This window comes from Pelodiscus sinensis, chromosome 31 (assembly GCF_049634645.1).
Source record: "Pelodiscus sinensis isolate JC-2024 chromosome 31, ASM4963464v1, whole genome shotgun sequence".
NCBI classification, from domain to species: domain Eukaryota; kingdom Metazoa; phylum Chordata; order Testudines; family Trionychidae; genus Pelodiscus; species Pelodiscus sinensis.
The window spans coordinates 8900795-8914643 of record NC_134741.1 but is presented as its reverse complement, the minus strand read 5'-3'; the positions used below and the strand labels follow the sequence as shown (position 1 = coordinate 8914643).

Here is a 13849-nt window from a genome sequence, read left to right as displayed (position 1 = left end):
GCCACCATTTTTTTCAGAAGAGGCTCTTGCGCAAGAAGGAGCGTCTACACTGCCCCTCTTGTGCAAGAAAAACCCTCTTACGCAATGCTGTTCTTCCTGAAAAGTAATAGATGTAACTCCTTCTTGGGCAAAAGCCTCTTCTGAAAAAAATGGTGTCTCATTAGGTATGCAAATGAGGCTTGGAGATATTCCATGCTTAGCCTCATTTGCATATTACTCGCGCAAGAAGCTGCGAGTGTAGACATAGCCTTGGTGGGAAGCCAAGAGAGCAGAGCCCAGCCTGAGACCTGACTATCCCAGGTCCCCAGCAGAAGCTGTATATGTAGGTCCCATGGTGTAAGAGGCAGCACTCAGGACTTTGAATCCTGCAATCTGAGTTCAAGTCTCAGTGGGACCTGCTGGGCTGGTTGCTGTGAGCTCCTTGTGCTCCGTGGGTTTTACATTCCTTGTCCTGAGGTTCCCCAGAGGCAGTTTTACTCCTGTGCTGGGTGTGTGAGGCCCAATGGAGCTTGGTCCCCAGACTGATCAGACTTGTGGTCAGGTGCCTGATGCTCTCCCAGCTGTTGGTCAGGTCACCTGCTCAGCCCATGCTGGACGCAACCAGACAGTATGAGCTGAACAGAGGGTCTCTGGGGGGGTTGTATATTTGGGGAAGGGTCCTGAGTCCTGGCTCCTGGGCAGCAGGAAAGGGGCTGGCCCCTCAACACCAGGGCACAGGCAGAAGAAGATGGGAGCGAATCCTGCTACCTCTGTCACGGCTTGGCCCAGGAGGGCAGGAGTCTAGCAGCTTTTCACCCCAGCTTCCCTGAGAACAAGAGGTGGAGTGTACACAAGGAGCATCCCCCTCCCCTGCAGAGCAGGGTGTTAGAAAGAGCCAGGAACAGATAGTCAGACAAGTCCCCTCCCTTGAAATGTGTTTCTGTGGTGTAGTGGTTATCATGTTTGCCTAACACGCAAAAGGTCCCTGGTTCAAAGCCAGGCAGAAACACAGGGTCTTCTCTTATTGCGGTGCCCAGGTAACTGCAGCTGCTGCTGACCAGCCTGTTGATGAGCCCAACGCTCATGTGACAGAAGGGAAGGGGGAGGGGGGAAACCTCAGCTGATAATGCCCCTGGGTGCCAACCTGGGGAAGCCAGATAAATTAGGCCAGGCAGCTGCTTGTGCCTTGGCCTCCCCTGCCCTGGGAGGCTGGTGCATTGGGCAGGCTCTGCCTACTGCCTCCCTTGTGTGAAAATAAGGGGTAAGAGCTGAGCCACAGTTGGAGAATGTGGGCATTGATCCCACTGCCTCTCCCACTGCCTCTCGCATGCTAAGCAAGCGCTCTACCACTTGAGCTAATTCCCCTGCTGCATTTACAGTGGCCTTCTTGGAGGCTCTTCCCTTCTCCACAGGGACGTCTGCCTTCTAGGTCAGTTAGTCGTGGGAAAGGAGAAGGCTCCGAAAAGGCCTCAAGGGCAGATCTCGAGGAGACTCCCTGCAGCAAAGCCATGGGGGGGCTCTGAGATGGCCCCTGCCCTGCAGCCTGTCCCACCTGGCCATTGTCATGGACTCTCTGTGAGGTCATCACCTCCCAACCTCCTTTAGCCAATAAACTGAGGGGCTGCAAAAGGCCCTTATGATGTCACTGCCACACCCACCCCTGCCCTCCAGGGCTAATGTCCTGCCCCAGGCAGCCCCTTTGCATGGCTGAGCTGCTCCCAGGGATGAAAGTGACACATTTCTCACAGGGCCTGTTCTATTGGGCACCACCCCTTGGGCGAGGGGAGGCTCAAGGCAGGAAGTTGGGGGAGGGGTTGTGATAGGACAGTACCTGTAAGAAATTAAAATGTGGAGTGTGGGAGGCTCAAGGCAGGGATTTGGGGAGTGTGTGAGAGTGGGGGGGGCTCAGGGCAGGGGTGAGGATGTGGGAGGGTAGAGAAGTCAGGGCACAGGATCTGGGATATGGGGGAGGCTTGGGGCTGGGACTGTGTGTTTGTGTCGAGGGGATCCCTCTGCTCTGTGCTCCCTGAGGCCCTTTAACACACATGGACTGACCTGGGCGCAGGCCAATGAGGGGGGTTTCAGTGAAGCTACATGTAAATGGATCCCTCTAGCAATCCCTGCCAGCCACACGCACAGGGGGAGGGACTTTAGCCAAGGAAGCAGAAGCAGCCACTCTGAGGGAGGTTTAGAAGCAAAGGTGGGCTGCTGCCAGGATGGATGAGGGGATGTCACAGGGCACGAGCATGGCCAGGGGACCAGAGAGGGCCCTGCTGCACCGAGAGACATGGCAAAGCCTGGGATTGAGCCAGAGAACCAGAGATAACCACTACACCACAGTCCCATGAGTGTCACTGTAGCTGCTTTCTCATTTCCAAGGCACCTTTTACAGACCAGGCAATCCTTAGGCTGACGCGGGGGTGGGCTTGAGTCCAGACAGTTCCCAGCAGACCCCAGTAAAGGTGGAGGGAAAGGCTGGTTCTTGGGGTTGGGGCTGGGAGTTGTTCTGAAAGGCTGCAGGTGCCTTTAGACCATTTTATCCCTCCCTGTCTCCTACCAGTGCTGAGCAACACTCAGGCTATGTCTGCCCTACACTGCTCTTCTGGAAAACCTACGCAAATTTCAAAACCCAATTTGTGCAGCTTTTTCTTCTGCTTTTTTTGGGGGGCCGGGAAGAGGCTTTTCTGACATTTGGCCTGTTACACTGGGCAAGTCACACAAGGGAGGCAGCAGGCAGAGCCAGCCCAATGCACCAGCCACCCAGGGCAGGGGAGGCCAAGGCACAAGCAGCTGCCCGGCCTAATTTATCTGGCTTCCCCAGGTTGGCACCCAGGGGCATTATCAGCTGACGTTGCCCTCCCGTCACATGAGCGTTGGGCTCATCAACAGGCTGGTCAGCAGCAGCTGCAGTTACCTGGGCACCGCAATAAGAGAAGACCCTGTGTTTCTGCCTGGCTTTGAACCAGGGACTTTTTGCATGTTAGGCAAATGTGATAACCACTACACCACAGAAACACATTTCAAGGGGTGGAATTTATCTGACTGTTCTGTTCCTAGCTCTTTCTAACACCCTGCTCTGCAGGGGAGGGGGATGCTCCTTGTGAACACTCCACCTCTTGTTCTCAGGGAAGCGCCTAATTTCCTCACCAGCCCCTTGAGATTTGTAGCTCCAAGCTGGAGCTGCTGTGGCAGGAGGTGAAGCTACAGAAGCTGATGGGGGACAATCAGCGGGCGGAGGGTTATTTTTTCTCCCTCCTGGGCTGATGTGGCTAGAACTGAGGAGAAGAAAATCCTCTTCCCTTCCCCTCAGAAGATGGAAATTGCAGTTTGTTCTCCTAAAGCTGGACCCCAGGACTAGACTTTTTCTTTCTAAAACCCTGGTGAAAACTGAGACCCAATCACTCACAGGCTGAGAATATGAGTTAAGGAAAGGCACCGCCCAGCATAGGGCTTGAACCCATGACTCTGAGATTAAGAGTCTCATGCTTTACCAACTGAGCTAGCCAGGCTGTGTGGGAAAAGTTTCCTAATAGCCCATCTCAGGGGAACAGGAGCCAAGTGTTCTCCACTGCCTGACTCAAGGCTCTTTCTTGCCCCTAATGTGGGGTTCTGGTCTGTGGAGAGGTTTGAACTCGAACCCCACTCCTGACACACCCACTTCTTTCCCCACAAGGAACGGCCCCATTTCCATCTCTCCAGGGACAGGAGAAGGGCTCTGGCCTGTTCTCTGCAAAATGCTCAGCCTGTTTCATTTTCTGCAGGAACGAGTGGGATCCATGCGCCCTGTTCCCCAGTGAGAGGTGTGTGTCCTCTTCCCCCCTTTCCACAGACACAGAAGGCCAGGGGGCTATGAGCCTCCAGAGGCCCCTTCCTATTTGGCCTCCCACAAAGCTGGGGTGAAAAGCTGCAAGACCCCAGAGATAGCAGGATTCACTCCCATCTTCTCCTCCCCATGCCCTGGTACTGAGGGGCCGGCCCCTTTCCTGCTGCCCCAACTCTTATTCCCACAATGCACTTTGTGCAGGCGCCCTTGGTCTTTCTGCCAAGGTGCGTGGCTGGCAGCCAGGACTCAGGACCCTTCCCCCAATCCCTCCTCTGACCTGCTCACACTGTCTGGCTGCCTCCAGCACGGGCGGAGCAGGTGACCTGACCAACAGCTGGGAGAGCATCAGGCACCTGACCACAACTCTCATCAGTCTGGGGACCAAGCTCCATTGGGCCTCAGACACCCAGCACAGGAGTAAAACTGCCTTTGGGGAACCTCAGGACAAGGAATGTAAAACCCACAGAACACAAGGAGCTTACAGCAACCAGCCCAGCAGGTCCCACTGAGACTTGAACTCAGATTGCAGGATTCAAAGTCCTGAGTGCTGCCTCTTACACCATGGGACCTACATCTACAACTTCTGGTGGGGACCTGGGATAGTCAGGTCTCAGGCTGGCCTCTGCTCTCCTGGCTTCCCACCAAGGCTATGTCTACACTCGCGGCTTCTTGTGTGTGTAATATGCAAATGAGGCTAAGTGTGGAATATCTCCAAACCTCATTTGCATACCTAATGAGACACCATTTTTTTCAGAAGAGGCTTTTGTTCAAGAATGAGTTACATCTATTACTTTTCAGGAAGAACGGCATTGCGTAAGAGGGCTTTTCTTGCGCAAGAAGGGGCAGTGTAGATGCTCCTTGTGCAAGAGCCTCTTCTGAAAAAAATGGTTGCTCATTAGGTATGCAAATGAGGGTCAGCTAGATTCCATGCTTAGCCTCATTTGCATATTACTCGCGCAAGAAGCCACGAGTGTAGACATAGCCCAACAGTTTCATCTCTCAGGACAATCTGGCTATATCTCCACGGCACATTTATTTTGGAATAAGCTATTCTTGAACAGTGATTTCAAAATAGCACGTCTACACTGCAGGGAAACTTCAGAATGAGTCCGAGTCAGGCTCCGCTAATGTAGACGAGTTATCTCGATTTAGAGCCCTGGTAGAAATAACTTAGAATGGGCCTAGGGAGGGGCCATTTTGAAATAGCGGAAGTGGAGCATCTCCACAAGCATTATTCTGAAATAGCTAATTGGGAATAGGTGTTATTCTTTGTAGAATTAGGTTTACAGAAGTTGGAATAAACCATCTATTACTTCAGATTATTTCACATTAACGGAATTGGTGCACAGACTTTGGCATTGTTATTCTAAATGGCCATTATTCCAAAATAACTTTTCTGTGTAGACAGAACCTCTGTCCTGCCCCAGCTCTGCTGCGTTCAGGACAAATTCCTCGTTAGGGTCCATCTCAGACTGGGGTCAGTGAAAGTCCATCCCACCTGAGATGTGTGTTACACAAAAGCCTCGTGTTCCCTGTGTAGAAGCTATTTTATGTTTAGCTAGAAGCCATCTTGTATATCAGAAACCATTTCAGCTTTTCTCTCAAGCACGTAGACCAGAGTGAACTTTGGGTGTGTCTAGACTACTGAGTTTTGTCAACAAAAGTGGACTTTTTTCGACTAAACTATACCAGCGTCTACACTACCGCTGAGTTCTGTCGACAGAAGGTGTTATTGCCTGTAGGGTTGCGTCTAGACTACAGGGTTCTGTCAAAAAAGCAGCTTGCTTTGTTGACAGAACTCAATGTGTCTGCATGCTCTATGTTGACAGAAGTTTTGTCGACAGTATTTGTCGACAAAGCTTCTGTCGACAAAACCCTGTAGTCTAGACGTACCCTTTCTGTCACCCCGTGAGAAGAGGCCTACAGGATGGGCTATTGGTATGTGTTAATTGGGCTGGTTGGGACAGGAGATGTACTCCCTCGTACCTGTCCGCCATCTTGTTGATAAAGCTATGTTTTTTTCCAAATTTAATTGAGGATTTCTGTGATTGGATGCCCTGACGTCAGACTGTTTGGCTAAGGGTATAAAGATACTAGGATTGATTGTATTAGCAGCCTTACTGGGCCCGGCTCTGCTGTGACCACGTTTGGCTCCTGCTGTGCTTTATTAATTAATAAAACTGTTTGTTAGCTGCCTAAACACAGAGGAGCGTGTTTTTGCTTCGACACCTGACTAGTGCCCAATACGGGCTGCAGGTATCTGTTTTGTGTGGGGGTGTAGCTCAGTGGCGGAGTGTTCGACTGTAAATCAAGTGGTTCTTGGTTGAAATTCAAGTGCCCCCTTAGGAAATCTTCCTTTAATAGAAACATTTACCTCTCCAGTTCTATTGCCTCCTGGATTTCTGTTGTAAATGGACTCTTTAAATGAATACAAACCGTTCATGTTTTCTGGCACCAATACTCATAAACCAGGCAAACCTGTTCCTCAGCTGGAACCAGCTCAAACCCGCTGTGTGTCTAGTTTGCATTTCCAGCAATTCAACAAGGGTGTGATGTAGATGCCCATTGGCACGTCCTTGGTCTCTAAGGGCTGGGTTGTGCAGAAGAACAAGAACCACACTCAGCTGGGGAGGACGGGCTGCGGTCAACCTTCTGGAGTTCGATTTAGTGAGTCCAACTAAGACCAGAGAGCACCTGACTAGCGGCCAGAAATCTGCTCTTGCTGCCTTTGGCTTCCTGCTGTGAGGACATGGCCAAACTCAACTGAAGGAAGCCGACTCCAGCTACATAAGGAGGGATGGTGGGAAGAGCAGACACATTGGCCAGGCACCACTGGGGGCTGCCTCCCTCACCTCCCCCGTACCTGGCAGGTGCCTGGGCCAGCTTAGCCATGGGGCCGCGCTCTGGGACAGCGAACACGGACACAAGGCAGGATTCTCTCATTCTAGGACCATTTGTTGGTTTTTCAGCTTTCACACTACAGACTAGCAGGGCCCCACCGAAGGGAAGACTATGTGGCCCTCAGACCTTTTGTTTGCTGGTGCCCAGGCACTGCTGAGCTCACAGCTGTGATGGCCGAGTGGTTAAGGAATTGGACTTGAAATCTAATAGACTTTCACTGCAATGGTTCAAACCCTGCTCACAGCGAGGCCTGTGTTTTGGCCACACCTCTAACCAAAGCAACAAACCCCTGAGACACTCTCCCCACACTCCCCATCCCCTGTCAATCCTCTTCTACTTCTTTCAGTGCCACGTCCAGACTGAAGAGGACACTCTTTCTACGAGGCAGAAGGGATGTGTCCAGAGAACAGGGTTTTCCAAAATGTGGTGCCATGTAGCAGCAGATGGCAGGAGCCAAAGAGGCTTGACAGCCTGTTCCACAGCCTGTTCCATCCCAGCGCACTGACCTCCCAGCCTGCTGCTGCTGCTCCAGGAGGGGGTGTCAAGCCACATGCATCGGGGCATTGTGATGTCACGTGTGATACCAACACACAAAGCCCTGCCCCCCACCCCAGGAGCTACTGGCAGATGGGCACAGACCCTCTGTCCTCACCTCTGCAACCAGCCGTTCCCAAGGGGGTGAGTCTGGGCAGAAAGTGATTCCAGGATTCTGTTCCTGCCCTTGTGGACAGAGACACCTGGACAGAGAAGCAGCCCCAAAAGGCCCCTCCATAGCTCAGCTTATAGAGCAGAGGACTGGAGCAGCTGCCCCTAGGTGGCTAGTTTGACTCTACTTCTAAGGAGAGTTCTTTTCCCCTCCCCTGGATGAGGCAGAGCAGGCAAGGCCCTTTTAGGGGGGACAGACAGGCTCTCTACAGAGGACCCAGCCAACAGCTCAGCCATAGAAACAAAGGTCTCCTGCCAGAGCCAGGAAATGAACCAGACACCTTTAAATCTTCAGTTTAACACTGTCCCCACCGAGCTAATTCAGCAGCTGTCAGGGAAGCTTTTCCCCACAGCAGCACACAAGAGAGCAGCTGTTGCCAGTGGCCCTGTAGGGCAAGATGAGCTTGACCAAGCCTCAGACCAGCTGGACTAGCCAGCCCACATCACAGTGAGTCACTAGTGGCCCCACCAGAGAAAAGCCCTTGGCAGCTGCAGAGACGTCCCTGTAGCTGTCTGTACTGTCTTTTCCTACTGGGTTGGGTGTTTAATGCTTGATACTAGTAATGCCAAGATTATGGGTTCAAGCCCCATGCTGGTGCCAAGGCTGTTTGGTTTGGTGCCTTGCCTTTGGGTGTGTTTAGACTACCCAGTTTTGTCGACAAAAGTCCACTTTTGTCGACAAAACAATACCAGCGTCTACACTACCGCGGAGTTCTGTCGACATAACGTCGACAGAACTCCACGGTTTTGTCGACGCTGGTATACCTCATTTTACGAGGCAAAACACCTTCTGTCAACAGACTTCTGTTGACAGAAGGTGTTATTGCCTGTAACGTTGCGTCCAGACTACGGAGTTCTGTAGACAAAGCGGCTTGCTTTGTCGACAGAACTCCATGTGTCTGGACGCAAATTGTCGACGGAAGTTTTGTCGACAGTATCTGTCGACAAAACTTCCGTCGACAAAACGCAGTAGTCTAGACGTACCCTTTGTGTACCTACCTGCTATAAACAAGGAAGGAAAAAAAAGCCCTGAGAGGTGAAACAGTGGAAAGGAAGCATGGAGCAGAGTGTCAGCTCCTCTTCCTGTAGCACTGCCCATGCAGAAGAGAGAAGGGGCAGTTTGAGTCACCCAGCTCTGCCCCATGTGAAAATGGCAAGTGTTGCCTTAGCAGTGAGAGAGTGGTGGGAAGGAGCCTGAAGTAACCTCTTGGGTCACAGCTGCTGTAACATGTGACAATGAGACAATGGGCCATGTGAAACATCAGGCTGGTTTCCCTGAGTGGGAATCAGACCAGCAAGAGTTTTGTATCCTAGCCACTAGACCACCAGAGACACCTGACACATGCCTCTTTGCTCACCTACACTAGCCTTTCGCAGGATGAGGGTGATGAGGGGCCATTCTCTCTTGCCCAAAGGGGACAAGAACAGAAACCAAACAGAACATCAAAGCAGCCAGACTGGGCCATGCCAGTTGCCCAACTAGCCCAGGATCCTGTCTCACAACAGCAGCCAATTTCATTGTCCCGAGGGAATCCTCAGGACAGACACTTGTTAAGTGATCCCTCCTGTCACCCATTCCCAGCTCCTGGAATACACTAATTAGGGACACCTTCCTTGTCCATCCTGGTGAAATGCCATTCATTGTGGCCACCAGGGCTTTCAAAGCTGAGTAGCTCTGCATTAAGGGTTCTTGTTAATGTCAAGAACCTCAAGCACTGTAAAGCCAGATTGCGATGGAACTGGAAAGGAAAATATTTCCACTAGAAATAAATTTTCCAAGAGGGCACTTGGATTTGAACCACAGACCACTTGATCTGCAGTCAAACACTCTACCACTGAGCTACACCCCCACAGAAATTGGCATCTGCAGCCAATGTTGGAAACTGGACAAGGAACAAGAGGCTTTTGTGTAACTCACATCCCAGGTGCCACCCTTGGGCTTGGTCTCCACACTGAGCAGGCAGGTGGCAGGGGTCTGATGCTGTCACAGCTGCAAGGCAAGTCACCCACCTGGCCCCTGAGCTCCATGTGGGCAGCAGCCAGACAGTGTGAGTGGAACAGAGGGTCGTGGGAGGCGGGGATTTGTATATTTTAGGAAGGGTCCTGAGTCCTGGCTCCCAGCCACGCACCTTGGCAGAAAGACCAGCGGCCCCTGCACAAAGCGCATTGTGGGAATAAGAGTTGGGGCAGCAGGAAAGGGGCCGGCCCCTCAGTACCAGCGAGTAGGTGTGAGAAGATGGGAGTGAATCCTGCTACTTCTCATGCGCAAAGGCAGCACTTTTCCAATGCAGCTAATTCTGCCCCACCTGCAACCTGCCTCCAGTGCTCCTACCACTGTCTGGCCCAGGAGGGCTGGTGTCCAGCAGCTCTCTGCCCCAACGTGGATGGTTTTGGGGAGAGCAAGTAGGAAGTGGGGGCCGGGGCGGGAGGGCCACTGGAGCCACTTAGCCCCCTGGCTGGCTCTGCTGGTAAAAAGAAAAATTGGAAATTTCTCTCCTCATTGGAGAATGTGGGTATTGATCCTACTACCTCTCACATGCGAAGCAAGCGCTCTACCACTTGAGCTAATTCCCCTGCTTCATGTACAGTGGTCTTCTTGGAAGCGCTTCCCTTCTCCACAGAGACGTCGGCCTTCTAGGTCAGTTAGTCCTGGGAAAGGAGAAGGCTCCAAAAAGGCCTCAAGGGCAACTCTCAAGGAGATTCCCAGCAACAAAGCCATGGGGGGGGGGGGGGCTCTGAGATGGCCCCTGCCCTGCAGCCTGTCCCACCTGGCCATTGTCATGGACTCTCTATGAGGTCATCACCTCCCAACGTCCTTTAACCAATAAGCTGAGGGGCTGGAAAAGGCCCTTGTGATGTCACTGCCACACCCACCCCTGCCCTCCAGGGCTAATGTCCTGCCCCAGGCGGCCCCTTTGCATGGCTGAGCTGCTCCCAGGGGTGAAAGTGACACATTTCTCACAGGGCCTGTTCTATTGGGCACCACCCCTTGGGCTGGGCAGGAGGGAGGGGGAGGCTCAAGGCAGGAAGTTGGGGGAGGGGTTGTGATAGGACAGTACCTGTAAGAAATTAAAATGTGGAGTGTGGGAGGCTCATGGCAGGGATTTGGGGAGTGTGTGAGAGTGGGGGGGGGGGGCTCAGGGCAGGGGTGAGGATGTGGGAGGGTAGAGAAGTCAGGGCACAGGATCTGGGATATGGGGGAGGCTTGGGGCTGGGACTGTGTGTTTGTGTCGAGGGGATCCCTCTGCTCTTTGCTCCCTGAGGCCCTTTAACACACATGGACTGACCTGGGCGCAGGCCAATGAGGGGGGTTTCAGTGAAGCTACATGTAAATGGATCCCTCTAGCAATCCCTGCCAGCCACACGCACAGGGGGAGGGACTTTAGCCAAGGAAGCAGAAGTAGCCAGTCTGAGGGAGGTTTAGAAGCAAAGGTGGGCTGCTGCCAGGATGGATGAGGGGATGTCACAGGGCACGAGCATGGGCAGGGGAGCAGAGAGGGCCCTGCTGCACTGAGAGACATGCCAAAGCCTGGGATTGAACCAGGGACCTTTAAATGTTTTATCTAAGGCTCCGCACACTGAGCTGCCAACAAACCATCTGGCTCATTATTAACTGTCCAGGATGTTTGGCAGCCGTGTCACAGCCTGAGTGTTGCTCAGCACTAGTAGGAGACAGGGAGGGACAAAATGGTCTAACGGCACCTGCAGCCTTTCAGAACAACCCCCAGCCCCAACCCCAAGGACTAGCCCTTCCCTCCATCCTCACTTGGGTCTGCTGGGAATTGCCTGGATGCCAGCCCACCCCAGTGTCAGCCTAAGGATTGACTGGTCTGTAAAAGCTGCATCCTGGAAATTAGGAAGCAGCTAAAGTGACTCTGGTGGGATTTGAACCCACAATCTTTGAATATTTAGCTGGACTCACATTAACCATTACAGCTTAGAAGTCCAACATGCTTTCTTTTCACCCCAGAGCCTGATGGGCTGGTGAGTTGGATATCTCCACTCTCTGCTTTGCCACTGGGGGGTCTGTCTCTTTTGGGAGAGAAGGTAAGAAGAGGGAGGGGGCCACTGAAATTAAAGGAGAGAGCTGTAATTGGAGAACATGAGCATCGATCCCACTGCCTCTCGCATGCTAAGCGAGCGTTCTACCACTTGAGCTAATTCCCCTGCCTGTAAAAGGCTTTGCTGCCTCACCCACCTTGTTCCAGAGCCCACAGCATCCCTGCGAGTGCTACTTGTGAGACTCACACCTGTGGGTCAGCTAGCTCGGAGGTTTAGGGCGTCTTAAGAGCAAGCCCCTTATTTCAAGCTATAACAGGCTCGCTATTCCGACGTCCCTGCATGCGGATTTATTTCGAAGTGCTGTGTAGCCAGCCCCAAATTACAAAATAAGCTATTTCAAAATACAGGCAGTCCCCGAGTTACGCGGATCCGACTTATGTCGGATCCGCCGTTACGAACGGGGCCCTTCCTCTCCCTGGTCTCCAGCAGACCAGGGAGAGGAAGCAAAGCGGCGGAACACGCGGCCATCTGACAGCCCAGACACGTCTGGGCTGTCAGCTGGCCGCGTGCTCCGCTCTGCTCCCCCTCCCCCTGGTCTGCAGACCAGGGGGAGGGGGAGCAGAGCAGAGCAGAGCAAAGCGGCGGAGCACGCGGCCAGCTGACAGCCCAGACGTGCCGTGGCTATCCTGCTGCCCTCGGGCTCCGTGGTTTGCTCTGCTCTGCTCTCCCTCCCCCTGGTCTGCAGACCAGGTGGAGGGGGAGCAGAGCAGAGCAGAGCAAAGCCGCGGAGCACGTGGCCAGCTGACAGCCCAGATGCGTCTGGGCTGTCAGCTGGCCGCGTGTTCCGCGGCTTTGCTCTGCTCTGCTCTGCTCTTCTCCCCCTCCCCCCGGTCTGCAGACCAGGGGGACGGGGAGCAGAGCAGAGCAAAGCCGCGGAGCCTGAGGGCAGCAGGATAGCCACAGCGCGTCTGGGCTGTCAGCTGGCCACGTGCTCCGCCGCTTTGCTCCGGATGCCTGTGGTACAGCAGCTGGGGCGCTGCCGGTTGGTCCCGTAGCGCCGCTCTGGGCGCCACTGGACCAACCCAGCAGTACCCCAGCTGCTCTACCCCAGGTGTCCCCAAGTCAGCAGCTGCTGAAAATGACCAGTGGCTGACTACAGGAAGTCCCTGCCTCGGGCTTCCTGGAATCAGCCGCTGACCCGTTTCAGCAGCAGCTGACTTGGGGATGCCTGGGGTTCTTAAGTTGAATCTGTATGTAAGTCAGAACTGGCGTCCAGATTCAGCCACTGTTGAAACTGATCAGTTTCAGCAGCAGCTGAATCTGGACACCAGTTCCGACTTACATACAGATTCAACTTAAGAACAAACCTACAGTCCCTATCTTGTACGTAACCCGGGAACTGCCTGTAGGCGCATTGATTATTTTGACCTATGGGACGCACCCCTAGTGAGTTAGAGCTGAACTCTGCCCCCAGCTCCCTGCTCCACCCACCCACCTACCTACTGACTCCCTCGCTGCCATGGGGCTGTTTCCATTGGCCTCTTCTCTCTGTAGCCAGGCTTCAGCCAGGACTGAGACTCAGGCAGGAGAATGAGACCCGGCTCCCTGCACCTGGGCCCTGCATTTCTCATCCCTCCAGAGACACATGTTAATGAAGGAATAAATCACAGTCACATGAGTGTAGATTATGAAATGTTGTTGCCTTGGAAACTCCCCACAGACCTTCCCCTGGGGTCCCGGGCAGCCCACTCACACTGCACAGCTTTCTTCGAGGTGAGGGTGCTGTGTAGACGTGCCCGTCCTGTTGAAGGCCAGCCTGCTGGGGGGAGGCTCTGGCTACTTCATTTCCTCGTGTCTCTCAGGCTGTGTTTACACTGCAGGGCTATGTCTACACTTCAGGCTTTTTGTGCAAGAGCAACTGCTCTTGTGTAAAATCTTGCAGAGCGTCTACACTGAAGGCACATTTTTGCGCAAGTAAATTTATAGTGCAGCATCAGACAACAGGGCTTCTTGCACAGAAGTTATTGCTCTCCCCATGAGTAATAAGCCCTCTTGTGCAAGAACTTGTCCACAAGGAGGCAGTGTGGACGGGCAACAGGGGTTTCTTGCTCAAGAAAGCCAAATATCTAAAATGCCCGTCAGAGCTTTCCTGCGCAGGAAAGCGTCCACACTGCCATGGCTGCTTTTAGAGAAAAGCACTTCTCTTGTGCAACAGCACATGGCAGTGTGGACACACTGTTGGGCAAGACCTTTTGCACAAAACAGTTCTTGAGCAAGAAGTCTGCAGGGTAGATGTAGCCAGGGGGTGTTTGGGTTTGTTACGAGCACTGAGCTTTGTACAACAGCCCAGGGAACATTGTGAAAAGCCAAAACCTTCCCGCCCTGGGTGTCCCTGGCCAGTCAGCAAGTGGCAGAAAGGTTCCCTGAAGTGCTGACTTC

The 13849-nt window shown here is 53.2% G+C and overlaps 1 protein-coding gene and 4 non-coding genes across 5 annotated transcripts in view; 2 read left to right on the top strand and 3 right to left on the bottom strand.

The window, feature by feature from the left end:
- LOC142821523 (zinc finger protein RFP-like) overlaps nt 1–13849 on the top strand; it is a 219526-nt gene that overhangs the window by 63025 nt on the left and 142652 nt on the right. The gene's annotated exons all lie outside the window — the stretch shown is intronic.
- On the top strand, nt 916–988 carry TRNAV-AAC (transfer RNA valine (anticodon AAC)). The gene has a single exon. It is a non-coding gene; the product is annotated as a tRNA-Val (tRNA).
- Nucleotides 2922–2994, bottom strand: TRNAV-AAC (transfer RNA valine (anticodon AAC)). Its single transcript has one exon. It is a non-coding gene; the product is annotated as a tRNA-Val (tRNA).
- On the bottom strand, nt 3416–3488 carry TRNAK-CUU (transfer RNA lysine (anticodon CUU)). The gene has a single exon. It is a non-coding gene; the product is annotated as a tRNA-Lys (tRNA).
- On the bottom strand, nt 9187–9258 carry TRNAC-GCA (transfer RNA cysteine (anticodon GCA)). Its single transcript has one exon. It is a non-coding gene; the product is annotated as a tRNA-Cys (tRNA).